We start from the raw sequence: 12,891 nt of genomic DNA, 5'->3' as shown, positions 1-12,891 counted from the left end.
GTACTTGTTTTTAATTATGCATTGTCTTATCCTGGGACTAATGATGTAGCTGACAAATAATTCAAGGGAAAGTATATACTATATTGTTAAAGTTGTTTCAAGCACTCTTGAGATATGTGCATTTTTCCTTTTTCTTTTTTAGTAAGCTGTGGTTAGAAAATCTAAAACAATCAATTGCAATACTCTTCTTCGAAAAGCACATTTTAAAGCTAACTTTAAAAATTCCGTTTCAGTAATTCTCTTTGCTTTTGCGATTATAACTCTGCCAAACTGTTTAATCTTAGATAACAGAGAAGGGGTTTAAAACAAGCTGGAAAAGAACATCTGGATAAGGGTCACAGTGGTAAAGAAAAAGAACAATAAAAGAGAATGTCTAAGGCTGTACTATCCGTTACAGTAGATATATATGACTATTTAAATTTAATAATTAAATTAAAAATTAAGTTTCTTAGTCTAACTTTTCAATAGCCATGTTTGACTCATGACTCCCTTGTTAGGGATCACAGATATAAACTGTTTCCATCGAATCCGACTAGGAACCATGAGGTGTGGGTTCGATCGCTGGCCTGGCTCAGGGGGTTAAGGATCCGGCATTGCTGTGAGCTGTGGTGTACATCAGAGATGTGGCTCGGGTCTGGTGTTGCTGTGGCTCTGGTGTAGGCCAGCAGCTGTGGCTCCCATCGACCCCTAGCCTGGGAACCTCCATATGCCATGAGTGTGGCCCTAAAAAAATAAAATAAAATAAACTGTTTCCATGATCACAAAGTTCTTTTGGATAACACTGGTCTTAAGACTTAGAAAGAACCACATAATGACCTGATTTTTACACATGTCTATATAGACAGATTTACATAATCATGTGATTAGTCTATATAAATTAAGTATCTCAAGTTTTTTTTTTTGAAGAGCTGTTTTTTTTGTTTTTTGTTTTTTCCTTATCTTTTTGCCTTTTCTAGGGCCGCTCCCGTGGCATGTGGAGGTTCCCAGGATAGGGGTCTAATCAGAGCTGTAGCCACCAGCCTACACCAGAGCCACAGCAATTCGGGATCCGATCCGAGTCTGCAATCTACACCACAGCTCACGGCAACGCCGGATTCTTAACCCACTGAGCTAGCCAGGGATCGAACCCACAACTTCATGGTTCCTAGTCAGATTCGTTAACCACTGAGCCATGGCGGGAACTCTGAAGAGCTGTTTTGTTATAAATTCTTTTGTTTGTAATGGAACAGATTTTCCTGTATGTTAGAAAAAAACTAGTACTTCCTAAATGGATCATTTGTTTAGGACCTGAAGGACATTGAAACAGTGTCCTTGGTTATACTTGAAGGCCTGCTCAGTCCTCTTCTGGAAAGATAGGTAGACAGAGAGATGAAGTTGATGAAGAGAAATGAAGAAAAGAAAGCAAAGTTTTATTATGGTTTTTTAAAGAACAGATTTCAAGAAATACTGACAAACAGTTGTTGGATTAAATCTCAGAGCCCTTGCAGAGTTGTCCATTGCACCCATTTATTTAAAGTGGTCTGGAAATTGTGTATCATAAAACGTTAAGGCCAAGTAGTTACAAGGTGTTAATGGAAACAGTAAACTCTACCAGTTTAACTATTGACTCCCCAGGAGGAGAACAAAAGGAATGTCTTCTCAACAATCTGTAATAGAACACATAATTTTCCTCACATCTGAAACTGTTGAGACAAAAAAATTTGACTTAGGAAGAGATAGTTTTATGAAGATGTTTAGTCTTTGACTTACAAAATGATATCTATCATTGATTGAGTATAGAGATGTGTACTTAGCACTAGGCCTCGGACTATATCTCTTTTCTAACCTAATCTTTCCTGTAGATCTATGAGAAGATATTATATACATCATCATTTAACAGATAAGGAAACAGTCCCTTGTAAACTCACCCTGCTCTGGCAGAATCCAGAGTTTGAGTTTGAACTCTTAGTTTATAAAATAAAAAACTACCTTCTGAGTAAAAGACAGCTTTTTTCTGAGTTTATAGAATGTGAAAGTGTTTTTCGGAAGCTAGAGTCTAATATTGTGCCTTGGATTTTTGTTTTCTCTTTAAATAGTTTCAAGTTATTATTATAGAGGAAGAAAGTTTATAAATCTTTCCCTTCCTTGAGCTGTATATTTATTTTATAGGCATTTATTGGTGTGTTTTATACAATTAACATCTAGCTTTTAAGCAAAAATATTTTAAAAATACCAGTGAGATGTGTATTTTATACAGTTTCTTACTTCCCTAAATAAAGTGTTTGATCTTTTGCTACTTCTATTCTCTTAAAGGTAAAATGATAAAACGTATAACTTAGAATCTATACTGACTTTTTTTACGCAGAGTCCTTCTAGTTTCATAGTTCTTCCTTTAGTGTCAGATGTTTTAACTAAGAAGGTCAGTGTTTGCACGAAAATTGCACCTGATCAAGAAAGAATGATTTCTCCTTTTCTTCTGTACAAGATGGTAATGTGTGTAATGGAAATCTAATCTTAAGGTTTTATTTACAATTTAGTAACCTGTTATTGGAAAAGACATTTCTGAAAGGAAAGATGTTATGCTTTCGCATTTTTACACTATGGGGATTTAGTATATTCTGTATGTTATCAACGATCATAATCTGAAATAAGAGTTTTTACTCTGATATATGACTTTAAAGGGTTTTCTTGGAGTTCCCATCGTGGTGCAGTGGTTAATGAATCCAACTAGGACCCATGAAGTTGCGGGTTCGGTCCCTGCCCTTGCTCAGTGGGTTAACGATCCGGCGTTGCCATGAGCTGTGGTGTAGGTTGCAGACGCGGCTCGGATCCTGCGTTGCTGTGGCTCTGGCATAGCCCGGTGGCTGCAGCTCCGATTGGACCCCTATCCTGGGAACCTCCATATGCCACGGGAGTGGCCCAAGAAATAGCAAAAAGACAAAAAAAAAAAAAAAAAGATAAAGGGTTTTCTTAAATATAAGGGGGTAACATTAAATCTAGTATATATAAGCATTTTAAAAGATGAATTGAAAATGTGAATACTTAAAACTTCTTGTTCAAGCAGGCATTTTGTGTAAATCTCCGATGTGAATCAATATGGAACCATTCGTTCATCCATATACTTTAGACTTCACAGCCTTAAAATGTTTTCTGTAAATATATGAAGGCTACCAGCCAAGAAATCAGCCCCTGTTTATTCTGGTCTCTTTTGATTCAGAGAAGAGAGGATTCTCAGTAAATGCTTGTTGACTTGTGGTATTGGTTACTCTATTTCATGCTTTTTTGAAAATCTAAAACAGGCTGCATTTTTGTCCCTAAACATTAAGACAGAAATTGTCCTTAGAGAGTATGATATACGAGCCACTTTGTAAGAGAAACTACTAGCTTAAAGGCCCCCAAATAAGCAAAATTAACAGTCCATTCATAATAAAAATTCTATTCCATTTTAAGAGCATGGGGACCATGTTTTTGGTGCTGGGGGAACCACAAAACACTGCCAGCATGATCACCAACACAGCTTTAAGTTTTTGTCCTAACAGATTAGGCTGTTTTCCTCTGTCTCATTGTCTCATATACCTTTGCATTTTATCTTTAGTTAATTGCCTGTTGACAGTTCCTGTTTTAAACAAGTGTCACAGAATTGTTTATTATCTATAGAAAACCCAATTATAGAATACTAGTTTACTTGTCTTCAAAGAGAGAATTTAGTATCTAATCCCATATTCCTAACTTCATAATAGTAATCTACCTGTTGAATTCTTAAGTTGTTTCTTAGTACTTCTTTATTTTATTCATTATGTTGATTTTTGGCCCCTTTCTAGGCTATAATCCTAAACATATCAAATTATGTACAGAAACTACTAAGGTAAATTAAAAATCTTCTCTAATAATAAGAATTTTCTGTTGTCATTTGCTTTTAGTCTATTTTATCCCTTTAATATCTCTGACTATTGTCACGTATCAGAATTTTTTCCTAAGTAAGGGACTTTGAAATTTATTATCAACTCTTTTTCAATAGCCCTGTTAAATCTGTAGTTACTGAACATGAAAGATTGCTGCTGTTTTAGTAGAAATGAAAATGTATTTTACTTAATTCTTTCATAGTAACATCTGGATTTCACTTTTTTATCCTAAATTATCAAATGCAAAGTAGTAATAGGTTCCTTTGAAAACTGAATTCATTATGTGGCTCACCTCTTTTACATATTTTTGTATAATGTAGCTCTTTTAGTTATTGTGTCCATCATTCTTGAGGGCTTATGACTGGTGCTAATCGTAAATTACGAAAGGTACAATTGTCACTAAATAAAGGTAATATTTGAAGAATAGGTGAGACTAAACTAGAGTATGTGGTCAACCAAAAAGATACTGACAATTCTTGATGAACTGAGACTCTTGGATTGCCATTGAGTAGTGGTGACCACCTAAATCTGAATTTTTCTGCATAATCTCTAAAAAGCCATACGAATCAATGAAAAGGTCAGATCAACCCAAATATCCATAACCTTTGCCTTCAGCATAACTAGAAGACAGACTAAGAACTTCAGATTATTAGGGAGAGAAATACATGTCTAAATAGAGTCTCCTCAGCTTCAGAGCCCATTTTAGAGAGAGTTCATGAAGACTGCAGAGACTACATGGGAAAATGAGAGGGATTAAAGCAGAAACTTAACGATAATAGTATACAATTAAATTTGCCTTTAGAAAGAAAAGATCTTACTTAGGAAAATACTCAGATCTGGCCTTAGATTCACTTAGAGCATTGGCTATTGGGAAATCAAAAGGAGGAGATTTAAAAAGTACGCAGGACCCTAGGAATCAGATCAAGAGAGTGCGCTTGTGGGGATGAAATTGTTCTCCTTTGTAGACTTGCTATTGAAAGGAAGGAAAGACACAAGATGGGGAAATTAAATGTTCTGTAGAAATAAGAAAATCATACTGTTAGAAGACATACCAATAACACCCTTTGGTTTAAGTTCAGAAGAGGGAGCTTTGGGGCTGAGAAACCTAGGTATTCATCCTAAATCTTTGTTCTCTTCCACTCATCTGTCTAGTATTGTGTTGTAACCATGCTACTTTAATTATGGTAGCTTTTTTGAGGAAGTTCCTCTTTATAAATCTTGTCTTTCAAAATTTTTTACTTTTATGAGTTTGTTACATCTGAGAAGTTTTGTAAATAATTTGTCACATTCTTGGAAAATGCTGTTGAAATTGAGATAAGCTACAAATTAATTTGGAAAGAATTGAAATGTATCAATATTTTGTTAATCTAAGAACACAGATTATATCTTTTCTTAATTCATCTTTTTTTTGTTGCTGTTCGTTTTAGGGTCGTACTCACAGCATGTGGAAGTTCCCAGGCCAGGGGCTGAATCAGAGCTGCAGCTGCTAGCCTGCATCACAGCCACAGCCATGCCAGATCTGAGCCTTATCTGCGACCTACACTGCAGTGCACGGCAATGTTGGATCTTTAACCCAAGTGGGGCCAGGGATCGAACCCGAGACCTCATGAATGCTAGTCGGGTTTGTTACCACTGAGCCACAAGAGGAACTCCCTCAAGTCTTTTATTTATGTCTCAGTAAGATTATGTGATTTGGGTTCACATGCTTTACATATATACCGTATTTAAAATGCTATTCCTGTGTATTTTACTTTTTTTTGGTTGTTTTTGCAAACAGATTTTTTTTTTCCATTATTGCTTCTAACTACATTTTGTGGGAGATAATTTGAAACTTATGTGGATTTTCAAAAAACAAGACAAACAAACAAAATGGGAGTTCCTGTCGTGGCGCAGTGGTTAACGAATCTGACTAGGAGCCATGAGGTTGCGGGTTCGGTCCCTGGCCTTGCTCAGTGGGTTAACGATCCGGCGTTGCCGAGAGCTGTGGTGTAGGTCGCACACAAGGCTCAAATCCTGCGTTGCTGTTGCCTAGGCTGGCGGCTACAGCTCCGATTAGACCTGTAGCCTGGGAACCTCCTTATGCCATGGGTGTGGCCCACAAAAAGACAAAAAAAAACCTGAAACTTATGTGGATTTTTATATCTTAAGTTGTATTCAACTACTTTGGGAACTCACTTATTAGTTAAAGTAATTTTTTAGCTAGTTCTCTTGGGTTTTGCAGTGAGAACGTATACAAAGTGTTATATTTGTTTTCTCTCCCCTGTGACTATAGTTGACTTACTGTGTTGGCTTGAACTTCTAGTAAATAACACTGTATGAGTAGCACCTTAGTTTCTGATATTAATGGCAGTCCTTCTAATCCTTACAGTTCAGTAGAAGACTTATTGACAATGTTAAAGTCCTTTTTTCATGTTAAGATAGTAATCTTAATTACAGAATAAGTCTCTTTAAAAACTAAGAGCAAGTACTTTTAAACGAGAAATCCGTAGCTTAATCAATTAATTTAAAAAAATAGTAATTTTTAAATTTTAAAGTTTATTTATTTATTTATTTATGTATGTATGTATTTTTGTATTTTCTAGGGCCGCACCCTTGGCATATGGAGGTTCCCAGGCTAGGGGTCTAATCCGAGCTATAGCCACCGGCCTACACCAGAGCCACAGCAACTCGAGATCCAAGCTGCATCTGCAACCTACACCACAGCTCACGGCAACGCCAGATCCTTAACCCACTGAGCGAGGTCAGGGATGGAACCCGCAATGTCATGGTTCCTAGTCAGATTCGTTAACCACTGAGCCATGACGGGAACTCCTAAAGCTCGTTTTAATAAAATTATTTGTTGAGAGCCTTAATACTAGAGGGAATTTTTCTTAAGAATGGAAAGTACAGCATTTTACAATCTCAGAGGCAAGGTCTTTCGTAGGATTGTGAGGTTCAGTATAATTTATACCTTCCTTTGTATATTTAGGGACAAATATTTACCTAGTGAGAATTAGTGACTAAAGAATTATTAAATTATTAAATTATGTATTTTAGAATGAATGATTATTAAATGGTCTGATAAACATTATAGGAAATTTCTCAATTTATTAATTCATAGCCCCCAAAGGTTCAAAACTATAGTCAGTAAAGCATTAATTTTACTATGAGAAAGTTGCTTACAATTACAAGATCATATCTTAACAGGCTTTGAAGTATATCTGTAGCTGTAAATAGAGATGTTCACTTTTTTTGTTTATGTTTCTCAGCCCTGAAAATGTGAACTTGTTTTTCATATTTTAACATGGTTTTAAATAGATGTAAATTTTACGTAATTATGTAGTTTTACATACTGTGTAGTTTTACATAGATTCCTCTCAGACGTTTGTAAGATCATGTGACTTTTGGTATTTCAAAATTTAATGAAATATGGTTATGGTAAACTAAAAAGTTTTTAATACTTGGCTTTAAGAACATTTTAAAAGTTTCTAACATTTGGCTTAGAAGGAAAAGTAGATAATTGAAGTAAATTCTTCTCCTTTTGGAGGTTTGATAACTATATGAATCTCAACCCACATAAATCTGTATATAGTTTATTATGTTAAAACTGGGAAAGGAGTTCCCGTCATGGCACAGACGAAACAAATCCAGCTAGAAACCATGAGGTTGCAGGTTTGATCCCTGGCCTCGCTCAGTGGGTTAAGGATCTGGCATTGCCGCGAGCTGTGGTGTAGGCTGGTGGCTATAGCTCGGATTAGACCCCTAGCCTGGGAATCTCCATATGCCACGGGTGTGGCCCTAAAAATACAAAAAAAAAAAAAAAAAAAACCTAGAAGAGATGCCATACCATGGGACTATGTTCTATGTTTTATACCAAGTAAATAAATAAAAGCAAAGTTATTGTGGTTTTCATCATTACTCATTTATTATTTACTGCAGTTTTCATTTTTTGAGTTATGTATATATGTGAATATTAATAACAACTGCAAAAATTGTTGAAATAGGAAATAGTCATAATGTTAAAGATAAAATAGAGAGTTAAAGTTAACTCTTTGCTTGAAATATGTAAAGTAAGGATAAAATAGCCAGAAAGTGGAAAGGTCCCAAATTAAGAAACACTTTTCAGAAGCACATTAAAAAAAGAGTTGAAAAAAATGTATGCTAGGTCAGAAATGCATCTCTTTAACTGAATATAAGATACTACATTATTTTCTCTTTGCTGTGCAATAAGATCTTGATGAAGAATACTAAGGCCGAAAGTATCACATGCTGCACTCTTTTTTTTTTTTTTTTTTGTCTTTTTGCTATTTCTTGGGCCGCTCCCGCGGCATATGGAGGTTCCCATGCTAGGGGTTGAATCGGAGCTGTAGCTGCCGGCCTACACCACAGCCACAGCAACGCGGGATCCGAGCCACGTCTGCAACCTACACTACAGCTCATGGCAACGCCGGATCGTTAACCCACTGAGCAAGGGCAGGGACCGAACCCGCAACCTCATGGTTCCTAGTCGGATTCGTTAACCACTGCGCCACGACGGGAACTCCAACATGCTGCACTCTTAACCCTGTGTGGTTCATGGTCATTTTACTCTCTTAAGCAAACCGCAACATGAATTGTAGCAGTATTTTTTTGGATCTGTCTTCTAGAACAAATGAGATAAAAGCAAAAATAAATAAATAGGACCTAATTAAACTTAAAAGCTTTTACACAGCAGAGGAAGCCATCAACAAAATGAATAGGAGAAAATACTTGCATGTGATATAACCAGTAAGGGGTCAATATCCAAAATATATAAACAACCCTTTCAGTTCAATATCCATAAACAAAGAACCCGATTTAAAAATGGGCAGAAGACCTGAATTGACTCTTTTCCAAAGAAGATATGCAGGTAGCCAACAGACACATGAAAAAAAAAAATGCTTAATATCACCAATCATCAGGAAATGCAGATCAAAACCACAATGAGATATTTTAACTCACACCTGTCATAATGGCTATCATCAAAAAGTCTACAAATAACAGATTCTGGTTCGTATTTGAAGAAAGGGATTCCTGGTACACTATTGGTAGAATGGTAAATACATGCAGCTACTATGAAAAACAGTATGGAGGTTCCTCAAAAAACTAAAAATAGAACTACCAGATTATCCAACAATTCCACTACTGGGTATATATCTGAAGAAGACAATAGTTCAGAAAGATACATGCTCCCCTGTGTTCATACAGCATTATTTGCAGTAGCCAAGACATGGAAGCAGTCTAAGTGCCCTTCCCCAGATGAATGGGTAAATAAGATACAACACACACACTCACATGAATATTACCCAGCTATAAAAGGGAATGAAATTCTACCATGTGCAGCAATGTGGATGGACCTAGAGAGTATTATGCTTAGTAAAATAAGTCAGACACAAGAAAAATACTCTGTTATCATTTATATGTGGGATCCAAAAAGTAAAAACAAACAATATAACAAAAGAGAAGACTCACTGATAGAGAACAAACTGCTGGTTACCAGTGCGGAGAGAGAAGAGGGCAGGTTAAGACAGGAGCATGGAATTAAGAGACACAAACTACTTTGTATATAACATAAGCAACACAGATATATTGTACAGTACAGGGAAATATAGCCATTGTTTTGTAATAACTTTAAATTAAGTGGAGTATAATCTATATAAAAATACTGAATCACTGTGCTGTACACCTGAACCTAATATAATATTGTAAATCACCTATACTTCACAGATAAAAAATAAATAATAATAAGCCCAACTCCTTTCTTCAAAAAAAGTCACTAATAACTGAGAAAATGTGACTATTTCATATTTTAGTAAGATAGAGTTTGGGTATAATTTCCTAGGTTTTTTCATCTAATGGGCTGTGTAATGTACAGAATCTTTATTTTCTCATTTATTTTACTGGAAGTTAGTAGTAGCCAGTGTTCAGTGCCTTCTGTTGTCAGATATATTCATTTGGAAATGTGGACTGTTTTACCACCAGTTAAAAAACAAACAATGCATCATGTAATTTCTTGAGATTTAAGAAACTTAACACATTTAGGTAGAGCCAAAGTGGTTTCTTTTTTCTGACTCTAGTTGTACAGGGCTCTTGGAGCAGTAGCAGAGAATACTGTGTGAAATTTCATGACCTGTACATGGATTATTCTGCTGGCAGACTTCCCTCTTGCTCCAGGGCATATAGGGGAAAGAGGTTAGGGTGATCAGTCTTTTGTACTGTTCAAACCTTCAACTGATAGGTCCACTCACATTATGGAGGACAATCTTCTTTGCTCAAAGTGCGCAGGTTTAAATTTTTTATTTATTTTTATTTTTGTTTTTTTGTCTTTTGTCTTTTTGAGGGCCACACCCATGGCATATGGAGGTTCCCAGGCTAGGGGTCTAATTGGAGCTATAGCCACCAGCTACACCACAGCCACAGCAACTCAGGATCCGAGCCGCATCTGTGACCTACACCACAGCTCATGGCAACACTGGATCCTTAACCCACTGAATGAGGCCAGGGATCGAACCTGCAACCCTATGGTTCCCAGTCAGATTTGTTTCTGCTGTGCCACGACAGGAACTCCTAAATATTAATTTTATCTAAAAAGTTCACTATAAAAGCATCCAGAATAATGTTTGACCAAGTACCTGAATACCATGGCTCAATCAATTTGACTTGTAAAAGTAACCATCATAAGTGGACTATATATTCTGTTGACGTGTCAAAATGAGTCGTGTGGCATAATAGTTATGTGTTGGGATAACTGCTCTAGTAAGGAATGATGCCATTAATATCAGAACTTTCCTGGAGTTCCCGTCGTGGTGCAGTGGTTAACGAATCCAACTAGGAACCATGAGGTTGCGGGTTCGGTCCCTGCCCTTGCTCAGTGGGTTAACGATCTGGCGTTGCCGTGAGCTGTGGTGTAGGTTGCAGCCGCGGCTCGGATCCCGCGTCGCTGTGGCTCTGGCGTAGGCCGGTGGCTACAGCTCCGATTCGACCCCTAGCCTGGGAACCTCCATATGCCGCGGGAGCGGCCCAAGAAATAGCAAAAAGACAAAAAAAAAAAAAAAAAAATCAGAACTTTCCACACATAAATCTATGATTGATTTTACTGAGGTTGGTTTTGTGACACTTTTTTTTTTTTGGCCACCCCTTTTCATATGGAGTTCCAAGGCCAGGGATCATTCCAAGCCACAGTTGCGACCTTAGCTGCAGCTGTGGCAGTGCCAGATCCTTAACCCACTGTGCCAGCCCAGGGATCTAACCTGCATGCCAGCCTTCCCAAGACACCACCAATCCTGTTGCACCACAGTGGGAACTCTCATTTTGTGACTTTTTAATATCACTTGTGCCAGTCCCCAAAATGAGCCATTAAGAGGCCGTGTAGTGGGTTTTTAAAAAAGATGTCTGATTTTAAATTCTAGGTTTTAGCACACAGTGTTCTCTGAAGTGAGTTCATTTAGATTCTGGTAATTTTCTCTTCCCATGCTTAAGTGTAACACATCTTTTCTCCTCCTTGTACTAAAGGAGCAAACAGAATGTTTTCATCTGGCTCATAATAACTTAGTGGTGCATTGATCATCTCTTCTTTCTGATGTGTGCATGTGGGAGGGGTAAGATAAAGGTAAGGTAATTTTCAAAAATGATTTCTGAAGATTTAAAGAACATTTTTGCATATGTTTACTTTCGAAAAAGTGTAATCTAAGACTTGTTTAGTTTAATGTAAAGTGAAAAGTTTAGTCTCTGTATGGACTAGTGGTTGGTAATTCTACCACCAAAACTTACATTCTTGATGAGAAAGTTCTAAAAATATGAGACAGACTCCTTATAAGCTCAGTCCTCTTTTTTGTTAAAAATAATTACAACTTCTATAACATCTGTAAATGGAGCTCAGCTGTTCCATCTTTAGTATCCTATGACAGTTTATACATCCCTCTAGTTGAACTGATTTCAGTGTTTGTTAATAATTTGCATATACCTTTTTTATTCAGTTATAAGCTCCTTAAGGACAGGGCAGTTCTATTCAACTGGCATTAATTGGGTGCCACCTTGCATTAGTTGGTACCTTGCCTTGGAGAGATTGGATAGACAAGTAATAGATAATTTATTATGCTGTATAATAAATTATACAATACAGTATAATAAATTATGCAGTAGAGCTGATTACAAAGTGTTCAGAGAATTGGATTCAATTCATGGTTGTAAGAGTCTTTCAAAGTGTCACAGAGGGGCTGACATTTCTCCTAGGTTATAATGGATGAGTAGGTGCTTCATAGGTATATTCTCTTATTCTTCTCTTTTTATCTGCCCTTTCTTTAAACCTTAGGTCATACCAACCATCTTCCTCTTCCACCTCTCAATTCTGGTAGCCTTCAGCAGCTGGCAAAAAAATCACGCAGTGATGCAAAATGTTGGTATTACACATTTAGCTTCTCCAGCCTCAGCTGTAGAGCTTTACGTATTCCTTCTTTGTAAACTATATTTTTCTCCTTTTCTGCCCAAAGCATAATCTATCGGCCTTCAGAACCGACTTACGTGTTACCTCGTTTATGGAAATGTCCATGATCTTAATTGAGCTGTGATTGTTTTCCGTTATATATTGTGTATTACCTCCGTGGAGTAGCAGTCACATTGAATTGTGGTAATTTATATTTCCCTCTTTTTCTCTTACTAGACAGCTCCCTGAGGATATGCTTTGTATCCTGTTTAGTTTATTTTCCCAATCTAGTGGGGACTCTGCAAAAAGCTTCCCTGGGTAATCTCTACTCTGAAGTCTTCCATGACCAAATAAGTTCTAACAGCTTGAAAACAATTACAACATTGTGTGTGAATATTGGGGGAGAAAAGTGAATCTGATAAGCAAGATCAGGGAATTCTGATTTGGAAAATACGGTATACTTTACCCAGGTAATATGAGGGCACAAGAATTATGGGAAGAATATTCTAAGCAGTAGAAGCAACATATGCAATGTCACAGTGGTGGAGAAGAAAACCCTAGTTCCATTAGAAACGGACGTTTGATATAGCT

At 36.8% G+C, this 12,891-nt stretch overlaps 1 protein-coding gene across 18 annotated transcripts in view; it reads left to right on the top strand.

Moving 5' to 3' along the window:
- Nucleotides 1–12,891, top strand: part of RAP1GDS1 (Rap1 GTPase-GDP dissociation stimulator 1) — a 140,593-nt gene that overhangs the window by 32,775 nt on the left and 94,927 nt on the right. The gene's annotated exons all lie outside the window — the stretch shown is intronic.

The sequence above is a fragment of the Sus scrofa genome, chromosome 8 (genome assembly GCF_054392235.1).
Source record: "Sus scrofa isolate SSC_HxYL_T2T_F1_AM1 chromosome 8, Sscrofa_HxYL_maternal_Yorkshire_Landrace_v2.0, whole genome shotgun sequence".
Taxonomy (NCBI): Eukaryota; Metazoa; Chordata; class Mammalia; order Artiodactyla; family Suidae; genus Sus; species Sus scrofa.
This window is presented reverse-complemented; position numbering and strand designations above follow the sequence as displayed.